This window comes from Culex pipiens, chromosome 2, assembly GCF_016801865.2.
Source record: "Culex pipiens pallens isolate TS chromosome 2, TS_CPP_V2, whole genome shotgun sequence".
Classification (NCBI taxonomy): domain Eukaryota; kingdom Metazoa; phylum Arthropoda; class Insecta; order Diptera; family Culicidae; genus Culex; species Culex pipiens.
Window position 1 is genome coordinate 64273889 of NC_068938.1, and position 12057 is coordinate 64285945.

The 12057-nt window shown below is 36.7% G+C and overlaps 1 protein-coding gene across 1 annotated transcript in view; it reads left to right on the forward strand.

The window, feature by feature from the left end:
- The first annotated feature begins 1592 nt into the window (after positions 1 to 1592).
- LOC120421711 (zinc finger protein chinmo) overlaps positions 1593 to 12057 on the forward strand; it is a 152326-nt gene continuing 141861 nt past the window's right edge. Inside the window, exon 1 of the mRNA XM_039584958.2 lies at positions 1593 to 3343. The gene's annotated coding sequence lies outside the window, so the exon portion shown is untranslated. The remainder of the gene's footprint in view (positions 3344 to 12057) is intronic.

The following is a 12057-nucleotide window of genomic DNA, read 5'->3' on the forward strand; positions in this document are numbered from 1 at the left end:
CTAAGGTCAAAATTCAAGCGCATTCGAATGCGGAGATGTAGCATTGTAAACGCTAAAATATCTCAGGGTTTTTTTAAACTCGATATATTTTAATTCAAAAATGTCAAATTTTCAAGGGAAAGTGTTTGATACAACCTTAACCAAATTTGAATTTTTTCAACTATATATTTTTCCATGTAATTTTGCTGCATTCGCGATTCTACCGATTTATACCTTGTGATTCCAAATCTCAACTGATTTAACGACCCATTGCCATACGACGAAAGGATTGATCGGACAAATCTCATTTTGAGTGATAAAAAAAATCATCTGATAATTCCCACACCACCACTCTAGCTTGCGAGATCTGTTCCTTTCTGATTCGTGATTCCCAGCAAAGTCATTCTCTTTCTCTTCCTCTATTTCCTGACCACGCGCTCTCACCGGCGACTTCGTTCTCTCAGTCGACTGTAATGAATGAATGAAGCCCTGTTAAACTGCGCTGGCGAAATTGGTTTTGTGCCGGTTTTTCTCGTTAAACACTGTTGTCGATTGTGAATGTGAGAATGAGAGTGAAAAGGAGAATGTCAATCGTGAGAATCGTATTTGGCAATGTTCGGCGCTGAGAATATCAGGAGGGAATGATAATCAGGGATGCCAAATGGTTTTTTAAATGTCTGTAAAAAAGTCTGTTTTTGTTTGTGCATTTGTCTAAAATTCTAATAAATCAATTTATAGTTGTGGAAATTCATCAGAAATTGCGTTTTCAAGCATTTGAAGACTAACGAAATAAGTTTCGGTTGATATTTTTTTTTTCAAAATATTAATTTAATGAAGATGTTTAAAAGTAGCTCAAATGTCTGTGAAAAACAGAAAAATCTGTGCATCTGGCATCCTTGATGATAATTGCTAGCTGAGAACTGAGAGTTCGATATTGTTACTCATTGATCATCCTACTAGCATACAAAATCCTAAAAAATACAGAAAGAACCACGCGCCTCCACCGAACACATCGCTTCCCATTCATCAAGGCAACTCCAACCCTACCACACCGTGTGCTCTCTCTCTCTCGCTCACACTCACCGCAACTCACTCAACAAGAACGACTAGCAGCACTACGCGTGTGTGTGATTTTTCGGCAATTTCAACCCCCTTGCGCTCAAACTTGCACCTTCCACCCTCCTCGGCGACAACAACGACGCTACGAGTCAGAATAGGGGTGCAAGTGTATTTCTTCCCAATTCCTTCTTCACACACACCGTCGCGATGAGCGAGCGCCACTCGTGAGTTCCGTTCGCTCTCTCTCTCGTTTTATGCTCGCACGCACTCTCGCTCGCTCGTTCTCTCTCTCTCGGGAGCCGGTTTCTGAATGAGGTGGTGGTGCAGCACATTGAAGGGGGCATATTTTCGGCAGTTTTGTGATAGTATTATTTTTCGGCTGTTTTTTTTTTTGGTGGGTTGAATTGCGGGCCCAATACAGTCGCGTAGGCTGGTTTTTCGGTGGTGCAAGTGTGTGTGAGTGAGGTTCTAATGTTGTATGCGCGACGTGAGTGCCTGCCGGGGCCGCACTGCTGCCAAAACGCAGCTTACACTTTTCATATTTGTCTATTCGGCCCTAGCTTTTGGAGGTGCTCGGGAGCAAGCCGTGTTTTCTGTGCGTGCGTGCACTTTTTTTCGGAAAAAGGAAATTATAAAAAAAAACTCAAAAGAACCAATACAGCAGAAATAAAAAAGTAATAATAATAAGAGAAGAAACCGTTTCGAGTCGACATTTTGCGCGAAATTATCAAAATCATCAAAATTAATCGAAATACGCCGAATCATAAAAAAATAAAAGAATCAAACAACACAAGTTGAGAACCGTTGGCGAACTGAGAGTGCGAGGTGAAGTGCAAAACGAGCCGGGAAAACTCGGAAAAACGCAGTGGATTACGCGCGGTTTTGCCCTCCGTGGCCACCGGGGTCGGGTGCAGCAGCAGCATAACAACACAAGTGTGATACCACCCACAATCAACAAAACATAAATTCAGTGAAAAAAATAAAAATAATAAAAATCAACTGTGTGATCCCAAGTTATACGAAAACAGCAGCAGCAGCATTCTTCAGTGACTTCTTCGGGGGTGTTGCACTTTTTGCTTCACTTCACCGCCACCCCCTCCGTGTCACGCACACCAGCACACGACCGGGGAAAATCTGCAGCACTTTTCCAAACCCCGCTCCGGGAACAAGGCAGTTGCAGCAGTTGGTTTTCGCGCAGCCATCGAGGAAGTCGTCCAGGGACGTGAAAATCCGGAAATTGACCCTCTCACCGCGGGTGCAGCTTGCAAGAAAAAAAAAAAAACGAGGGAAATTTTCTCCGGCACGGTGGAAAACTCGGAAAATTATGTAAAGTGACACACCGGGCGTCGTTTTCGTTTTGAGTTGGAAAAAAATTCCAGTTTCGGCATCGAGTTGAGGGGAGCAAAAATTCATGTTTAAAGTTTCGAAAAATTTGGAAATCTTTTAAGTTGTGACTAACCGAGGAAGAGGAAATTTTGGTGTGATGTAAGCGAAGAGTAAGCGCGAACAGAGCCAAAATTTAATCGAAAGTGTAAAAAGGTGTACATTTTGGAAGTGAATAAGTTTAAAATTAATCATTATCAATATCAATATCTTCTAGAAGGCAAAAAATAAGCAAAAGAAGAAGAAGCAAATTTTAAGTAATCGAACCCACTGAAAAAAAGTTTAAGCAAAAGTCAAGTGAAAAAAAAAATAAAAAAAAGTCAAGTAAGAAAAAAGATGCAACCCACCAGTAGAAGCAAGTGCTCGCCGATGGGATTCTCGCAAACGTCCAGCAATTTGGCCGCAGCCGCAGCAGCAGCGAATCGGTGCCGTGCAGTCGCCACCTGCAGCAACACCACCCACAACATCCGCAACGCAGCTTGAGCCAACGCCACCACCGCAAAGCAAAAAGCTTAAATGTAAAACTTTTCGAGACCACTCGCCCCCAAAATTCAGTCAAAAAGTTGAAAAAGTAGCAACAAAAAACATCAAATTTCTGGAATTCCCACCATCAAATTTTCGGAAAAAATCAAAATTATCTGTTTCGGCTAAACAAAAGGCGTGTTAAAAAGTTCAGGAAAACTCAAAATTCTGTGGTTTGAAAAAGGGTCAAAATTGAAACATAACAAAACACACACACAACAAAATTGTCGTTTGGAAGGAAACAAAATAACGAAGAAAAACGAAAGTTGATCACAATTGGTACAAGTTTTGGCAAAGGTTTAGGAAAGGCGTCGAGAAAAAAAGGTTTGAAAAGTTTGCTTTTTGGCGAATCATCGAGCAAGAAAGCGTGTGTGAGAGAGATCGTCTGGAGAAGTTGAAGGTAAGTTAGAGTTTGAAAACACGTGAAATTATGGTTTCCAAAAATATGCAATCCTGGGATTCATCCACATATAATAGGGCAAGTCGTTATTTATATTTAATCAAGATGTTTTTTATGCAACTTTTGTTATTTTTTTTTGAATAATTTGAAATCACAACAAAGTGTCTCGAAACAAAATCTGATTATAACAAAAAATACTGTGTACTTATTTTGACATTCAAAGTAGAGGCCCAAATTTACTTAGAAAAATACATTTTTTTGAAACATTGGCAAAGTTACATGATACAACTAACATCATCATTTTATGTAAAACTAAGAGCTCGAATTCTTTTTTGTAAGATTTAAAATTGATTAAAAAACCTGATTTAGGGTGAATTTTTAGATAGAAGACCGTCTAATGCGGGCTGGGTCTTAGAGGGAAATCAAGTCATGGTTATTTTTAATCTCGGATTGGTATTATATTTTTAAGTTATGCATCATAATTTTAACAAGTGAGTTGAAATATTTTCAAAAATATACAGCAATTAATGAACCTTACGTCATCATAATCATCAGCAATTTACTTTTCCTCAGTATTCTTTGCAATTTTCAATTCATTTAATTTGCAATTCATTTAATGAACGAATACGGCAACTTGAATTAAGCTATGTCTGCAAAAAGGAATTGTGTCATCAATAAATGTCCATATTCTATCGCTTATTTTTCATATGTTTCATTCAACATCGGCACTTTTTCAACTTATGAAATGATAAAAAATATTGTCTTTTTTAGTTCAATATAAGGCCAGTGCTTATCTAATTCGAATTTTTACATCTAAGATTTCAAGAAAGTTATTTGTTTTAGCATGTTTACTGTCTTTTTCGGGGTCGTGATTGAACAGTCTTATTTAACAGTCAAAATGTGTCCCAAATTTCTTCAGAAAATATATCAACTTAAGTTGGGAACAATTTCCGATATTTTTTTAATATTTTGGATTAGTTTTGCTTAAAATTTTAATTTCATTAGCAATATTTTTCTTGACGGGGCATACTTGATCTCCTTTTTGTAAACTGACTGCGAATGCCAAACATTTTTGATTTATTTATTTTTTCAATTGAGCCTTTTATAAATATAAAATTAAGTAGTGATTTAAACACTTTAAATGCTTAGAAAATTTTTCGTAGGGGTAAATGATAAGTTGAGACAAATTTCTTAGGGGTAAACAATAAGTTTTTTTTTCGGAAAAAAAAAATTATAAGGAAATAGAGGTCCAATAAACTGAAAATAATATGAAGTGAATTTTCCTGCGTTGATAAATAATAATTAATATTTAGCACGATTGGGACTTTTTCAAAATTAATTTTAATATTTCTGATGAGCAAAAAGATGATGCTTAATTTATTTTTTTCAGAAATTAAAAAAATATCAGTGCTTGAATATATTAAAAACTAATCATTGCCACCTCTTTGGTACATTGGGCACAGTAATCTTATATATAGCAAAATTATTCAGCTTTCCATTGTAATTATCGTATTTTGTTTAGCTTTGCATTCAAAAATTATTTTTTTTGAAACAATTTATTTTTTGATCTATGTTTGTGATCTCTTCAAATTTCCTTTCCAAATATCCCAAATCATTCAGGTTTTGATGAAATTTAGCGAAATTACCAGCATTTTTGTTAAATAAGTCAAAAGTTTTTGTCAAAATGCTTAACATGATAAGGCTATCAAAAAATAGATTGTTTTTTAAACATTAACGTATTGGCCACTTTCAGCGAAAATTACTCATCAAATTATGCAATTAATTAAGATTATTTTCTACAATCATAAAAAGATCCTCTGAATGATTAGGTTTTCTCATACTTCGGTTATCCAAAGGTTCTATCACATGGCTTCGAATACAGTCCAGATTTGATTATCCGAAGACCACAGAAAAATTTCATTTCGGATAATCGAATCACGAGATTTTTTTTATTATTCATTTTTGATTGTTATGTTTTAAACTAGAATTGGGTTGCAGAACTCGAATTTGATTTTAAAAATAAGAAAATAGAGCTTCGGATAATCGTTACTTCAAATAATCGAGGCTTCGGACAATCGAGTCTGGATATTCTTAGCTTCTGAAATTAGAGTCTTGACTTAATCTAAATCCAGAGGAAAGGTCTATAGATCTTATCCGATAAAGTACTGAAAATAGTTTTAAATGAATGAGTAGATTTACATTTCTAAACATAAACGTATTTGCTTGTCACTGCAGAAAAGCCCCGCTAAACGACTCAACGTGGTCATTCGGTCAATTGGCCTGTCATATGACATTTCGGCCTTTGTTGGTGATAGTTTGCGCGATACGCATCACCACCTAGCCCGATTGTGTATCTCTCTCTCTCTCTTCCGAATGCCACACTGCCGCCGACCCAGTTTTCGCACTCGAGATTTCTCAAAAAAATTTATGAATTTATGATCAGCAACAAACCGACAGCCACCCAAATGGCAAAGATGCCAGACAGCCCCCCCCCCAGAAGAAGAAGAAGAAAAAAACTACGCTGTGTGCGCTTTCACACAAACGCACTTTTGCACACACGCACGCACATTTACAGCAGCGAGATAAAAAAACGCACATTTTTTGTTCGGCTGAACCCGTTTTTATTTCAGCAAAAGAGAGAGAGAAAAGTGACACTCTGCCTTTATAAAAAAAAACAGCTAACTGGCAAATAAATAGAAAAATCTATTTTTTTGTCATTCCTTTTCGTTTAGTCCGAGTGTCGCCGACGAAATTGTCAGAGACGCACACTTACGCACAAGAAAAAAAAAAACGCGCTCGCGAGTGTGTGCGTTCGCGCAAAAAACGCGTTATCTGCTCGTTTGCTCTTCTTCTTCGCAACGCGTCGTCGTTGGAGTTGTCTTGCTGTTGTTGTTGTTACTGTTATTGTTGTTGTTGTTGCTTTTGTTGTTGGTGGCGACCGCATATCACAAGTATATAGAAAAACGCACACCACCACAAATGCACGGGGGTGCGATTCTTGTTAGACTTGAGGGGGGTGAAAGCGGGGGGAGGTGAGGTTGAAAGCCTTGCCGAGTTGCTGTTTGCTGCCCCATTATCACCTCGTGTTGGTCACCCGAATCCAAAAAATAAAGAAAAAAGAGAACGAAAAAGTGCGTTTTTCGCGTGCGCCTGTTTGAGTGTGCACTGTGTAACGCTTGCTGCTGTTGTGAATTGTGCGTGCGTGTGCGTTGGTCGATTTTTTCGAGCTGGTTGGGGCAACTTCTTCTTTTTTTTTGCGTTTTTTTTCATTTTGGGGAGCTGCGTTGAGAAGGTGTTCCCATATTTGTTCGCTGCTTGGTGATCGCAAGATTTTTTTCAGCTTGGTTTCTTGATGAATTGAGGTTAAACTGATTAGTGTGCGTTTTTTAAACAATTCGAAATGATTTATTGCCTTTGAAGTTTGTTGGGAGATTTGAAAGATGGAGTGGAACTTATTGAAGATAACGTTTTTGATGAAAAAATAGTTGTTTTTTTATGATAGATCTCAAATATTCGCAGAAAAAAAATACAGTCCAGACTCGATTATCCAAATGCCTTAGCAAAATTTCACTTCGGATAATCGAATCACGAAAAACATGTTTTCCGTTGTGTTATTTATGATTGTTGAGCTTTAGTGTAACCTCTAAACTACTCTAATGTTATTTAGAATTTTGAAATCAAAGATGGCGGTAGAGCGTCCAATTTCCCGTCCCGGGAAAAAAAATCCCGGGAATTCCCAAAAAAAAATAATTCCCGTTTCCCGGAAAATTTGTAAATTTCCCGGGAATTCCCGAAATTCAAGCGGAAGAATACATTTTTTGAACCTTTTTTTGAAAATGCTCTAAAAATAATAAATGAACAAACTCAACATGATTTTGTTCCATTAAATGTATTGTTTGGGTTATATATAATTAATCAGATAATCAGAAATTCTGATATCAGAATTATTTCTGATAATATTAATTTTTGAAGCAACTGGGAATAGATCTTGCTTAATGAGTATTGAATTATTAAAATTAGGTAAGTTTTTAACAGATTGATGTTATTTCATCAAAACAATATTAACTCCTTACCTCCAAATTGAAATTTAGATTTTTTTACGTTTTTGTTTACTATGATCAAATGAGATGAAAATCGAATTTGTCCAAAAAGAATTAATTCAATTGGTTGAATACCTAGTACTAAAGAAATTACAATTTGAAGTAAAAGAATTATGGAGAACTGGTGCAACTACAGGTGTTAGATGGATAAACGTGAATAAATAGAAGACTTTTTGTGGAATGATATTAATTTATCGTATAATTTAATTTATGTTGCATAATAATACAAAAAAAAAATCATTGAAAAACTACTTTCTATTGTTTGTTCTCAAAAAATGCAAAAAATATATTTTAAGCTTGCTTCAAATATTTGTAAACATTGTGTTGTTTGGAGTAAAACCAACACTAAAAAGCTTTACCATTTGTTCAAGAGCTGAAACCAGTATTTGTCATGAAAAACATAATTTCTACATGTTATTTTTTTCATTTCAATAAACTGGTCGAAGAGGCAAGTTTAAAATTTCTCATAAAAAAATACCAAAATACATTTTCTTGTAGTGATTTTTTACATGTAGTCAAGCTATTAATTGATCTTCACACTTATTTAAACCATTAATGTTGATGTCCTATACAATTTTGTTGCATAATATTAATTAAAACCAAGATCATAACAAATTTAAAATTTCCCGGGAATTCCCAGGATTTCTCGGGAAATTGGCTGAAAATTTCCCGTTTCCCGGGAAATTTGTAACCCCGGGAAATTGGACGCTCTAGATGGCGGTGATGAAATAATGAAAAACATGCATTTTTCAATTTAATACGCAATAAACCATTCAAATTTGACTAAAATGCGGTAGCAGAACTCGAATTTTATGTTCAAAGTAAGAAAACAAAAAAAAAACGAAAAAAAAATTGTTCATGATTCGATTATCCGAAGTCCCATACAAAATTTCGGATAACCGATTCTTCGGATAATCGAGTCTGGACTGTATATCTTTATTGATTTTACAAGAGTTTGGACTCGATTAACTGAAGTCACGACTACCCGAAATTTCAATTTTTAAAAGTTTGTGTGTTTCTTTTTTTTATTTTCTTAGTTAAACATAAACAAATTCGAGTTTTTCGATTACATTTTGGCCAAATTTGAATGGTTGTTAGCCTATTAGAAGCATTTTCTCAATAATTCTAACGCCATCTTGAATTTAAAAATTCTAAACCACTTAAGAGCAGTTTATTCAACTTGCACAATACAAAAAAGACAACAATTCAAGAAAAGTCAGATTTTTCGTAGATTATAAGTTTTTTAAAGTGCGCAAAAGTAATATAAAATTCAAATTCTCACCTCGAAAACAAAACCTTTATTTCTTGCAACACTGCGCAATAAAACAACAACACACGCAACGCCACGCTAATCAAGATCGGGATCATTTCACCCTCCTTTCTCTTGGCAAACCTAATTCTCTCTCTCTATCTCTCTAATTTGGTGCACTTCCCTTTATGCTGCTGATTATGCTTCTCTATGCTTTTGATTCCCACACCAACCTGGCCTCCTCCTTCTTCTGACCCTTTTGTGTGCAACTGCATGTTTGATCTCTCTCCTCTCTTCACCTCCTTTCCACTTCTACCCAAAATCAACCCTCGTTGATGTCACTTTCGGTTTTATTTCCCTCCCTTCTTCTTCTTGTTATTCTTCGTGTCCTTTTTCCCTTTTGCAGCAAGTGCCTCTCTCGATGCAGTCCTGTCTTGTTTTTTTTTCTCTTTTTGGTTCTTTCTCCGACTGCAGCGTACACAACTCACTGCAGTTCGAGGCGGCTTTGGGTGGTGGTGGCGTCATGCTGCGCCAAAAGGGCAATGAACTGCTGCAGCAAGCCCAGGACATGCGGCACGTGGAAGTGCAGTTTTTGATGGGATTCTGTATGTGTGTGTGATTTAACTGCTTTATTTTGTCGGGGCGATTCGTTTCGCATGGAAACCGGGATTCACCCTTGTTAGGAGATTTTAAGGTTTGCTGTCCGGTTCAGGCTGCGTTTGGGCAGCTTGTCCGATTTGATGCTGTTGGGTGCAATTTTAGTCGGGATTAGAGCAGAGGTCATTGACAGCGGACGAGAAAAATCAGCGTTTGAGAGTGATATTCGAATGAGATCGAATCTCGCTTTTCAATTGCGCGAATTGTCCTTGAAATAATAGCTCCAAAATCAATTTTAAATTTATGTAAGTTGTTTTTAAACTGTCATTTTCCTGCAAAAAAAAAAAATTAAGTTAAAAATTTAAAAAAAATCAATAGGTCAAACCCCAAGGGTCTAGATTTTCGAATCAAAAATCAGAGTTCACTCGTGAGCTGCCACGATTCGCAAGCAATCAGCGATTTGGCCAATCGCCGCACACAGCGATACATTACCTCGTGAATTTCTTTTCCCACTCCGTTCGTTGACGGCAGTCACAAGCGAATGTGCTCAGAGAGGAGAGAATCTAACAATATGTGAGCGCGGCGCTCACTTGGCCTGCAATACCACAGTTTGCCGTTAATTCGAATTTTGCAAGATGAATATTGCTGTCAAATGTGGTTTTGACGCTGTGTAAACAAAAAAAACGTTACTTAATCCACCCTTAGGTGGTTGGCGCCTTCCTCACATTTAAAGGGTGCCATCCAAAATGCAAACATTGCGTAAATAACACTTGTTTTGGACGCGTTAGAAAGTTCTTTTGAATACCCATCCTACGATAGGTCGCATGATAGATCCGGACAACGTTTTCATCAAAATATCTGAGATCCGGCCTCGAAAAGTGCCTAAATAACACTTAAGTGCATATAACTTTCGATAGGGTTGTCAGATCTTCAATGTTTTGGACGCGTTGGAAAGCTCTTTTGAATACCTATCCAACGATAGGTCACATGAAAGATCCGGATAGCGTTTTTATCAACATATCTGAGATCTGGCCTCCAAAAAGCGTATAAAAAGCATTTAAGTGCTTATAACTTTTGATAAATTTGTCAGATCTTCAATGTCTTCGACGCGTTGGAAAGGCCTTTTAAATTCCTTTCTGAAAATGTATAGCATGACGGGTTTCTTACAAAAACCACCCTTTTTAAAATCGTCCGGACTTTTGTTAAAATCGTTTTTTTAGCATAACTTTTGAAGTACTTAACTAAACTGCATAATTTTTAATTGCGACTTATGGAACCCCAAGACGGATCGAATGACGCCAAAACGGACAAAATCGGTTCAGCCAATGTCGAGATAATCGAGTGACAATTTTTTGATCAACATCCCACCACACACACAGACATTTGCTCAGAATTTGATTCTGAATCGAAAGGTATACATGATGGTGGGTCTAGGAGGTCTAATTGAGAAGTTCATTTTTCGAGTGATTTAATAGCCTTTCCTCAGTAACGTGAGGAAGGCAAAAATGCGAAACGTTTTTGATAACATTGATTTATTGCAGTTTAATCAATGATCAGAACAAAACTGATCGCAGAATATTTTGAGTCAGTTTAGAACCACGTAGCGCAATCTTCTTCTCTGAGCCGTTCGCTGCACTAACCGATTTGAGTGAGAGGGAGAGTAAATGAGAGAGAGTTTTCAGTTGCGATTTGTGTGGTAGTGACAGACGGTAGAGATTTATCAGAGCAATTTAGCGTCGTGTCCGATTTGTGCCGACGAATGAAAATGTCGATTCTGAGCAATCAGGATGTTGTGTCAAAGCAAGCATTTGATAAAAAGCAATGCCAAGGTTTATTTATGAAAATTATCATAAAATTTTTGTGTTTTCTGTTTGAAATCCTTTTGAGAGTTTGAGAGAGATTTTCGTCACCTGTATCACTTTCATCGATGAGTATTTTGATAGATTGGCAGCGATTTTCAGCACCTTGTAATACTTTTTTAGATGGAATACTTATATTGGTACTATAATAAAAATAAATTTAATTTAAATCGTGATGAATCAACGAAGAAAAAACAACTAATTTCGACCAATTTATTACAAAAAAATCAGCACGTGACTCAATGGCAAGCCACCGTCTGCAACAAATTCACTTTTTTTGTCAGTAGTAAATTCTGACAAGGTAGCCAGCTAAACATATCCTCAAGCAAAAAAAAAAAAAAAAAACAGGCCCAATACACGGAGAAAAATGAGTTCTCAAAATCGTGAACAAGCGTTCACGAAATTCGGAACCACGAACAAAGTGTTCAAATTTCATGGTACGTTTTTCAAAATCGTACCATGGAATTTGAACACTTTGTTCGTGGTTCCCATTTTCATGAACGCTTGTTCACGATTTTGGGAACTCTTTTTTCTCCGTGTAAACCACCCAAAAGGCAGCAGTTTGTTAGGCGGTAGTTATGCTGCTGCGACGTACACATAAATTGATTCGATTGAAAAGTGGAGGCAGCAAAAAAAAAATGCAAATGGAAAAATGTCGAAAAAAGCAACAACAGGAAAAAAATCGATAGTAAAACCGAGCAGCAAAATGTTTGGGCGGTTCTTTTTTCTCTGTTTTGTTTTATTAATTCAATTACGTTTGCGAAAAAAACACGGCATGAAAAGCACGAAGTTTCGATTTCCACCGAAGAACAAAAACGCTTTTCCTTTTGGAGTTTTTCCAACTTCTTGTCAAAGGCAGCTCTGTCGGAAAGGGTGAAAGTGCACTACCTATTAGTGGAGTTATGAATT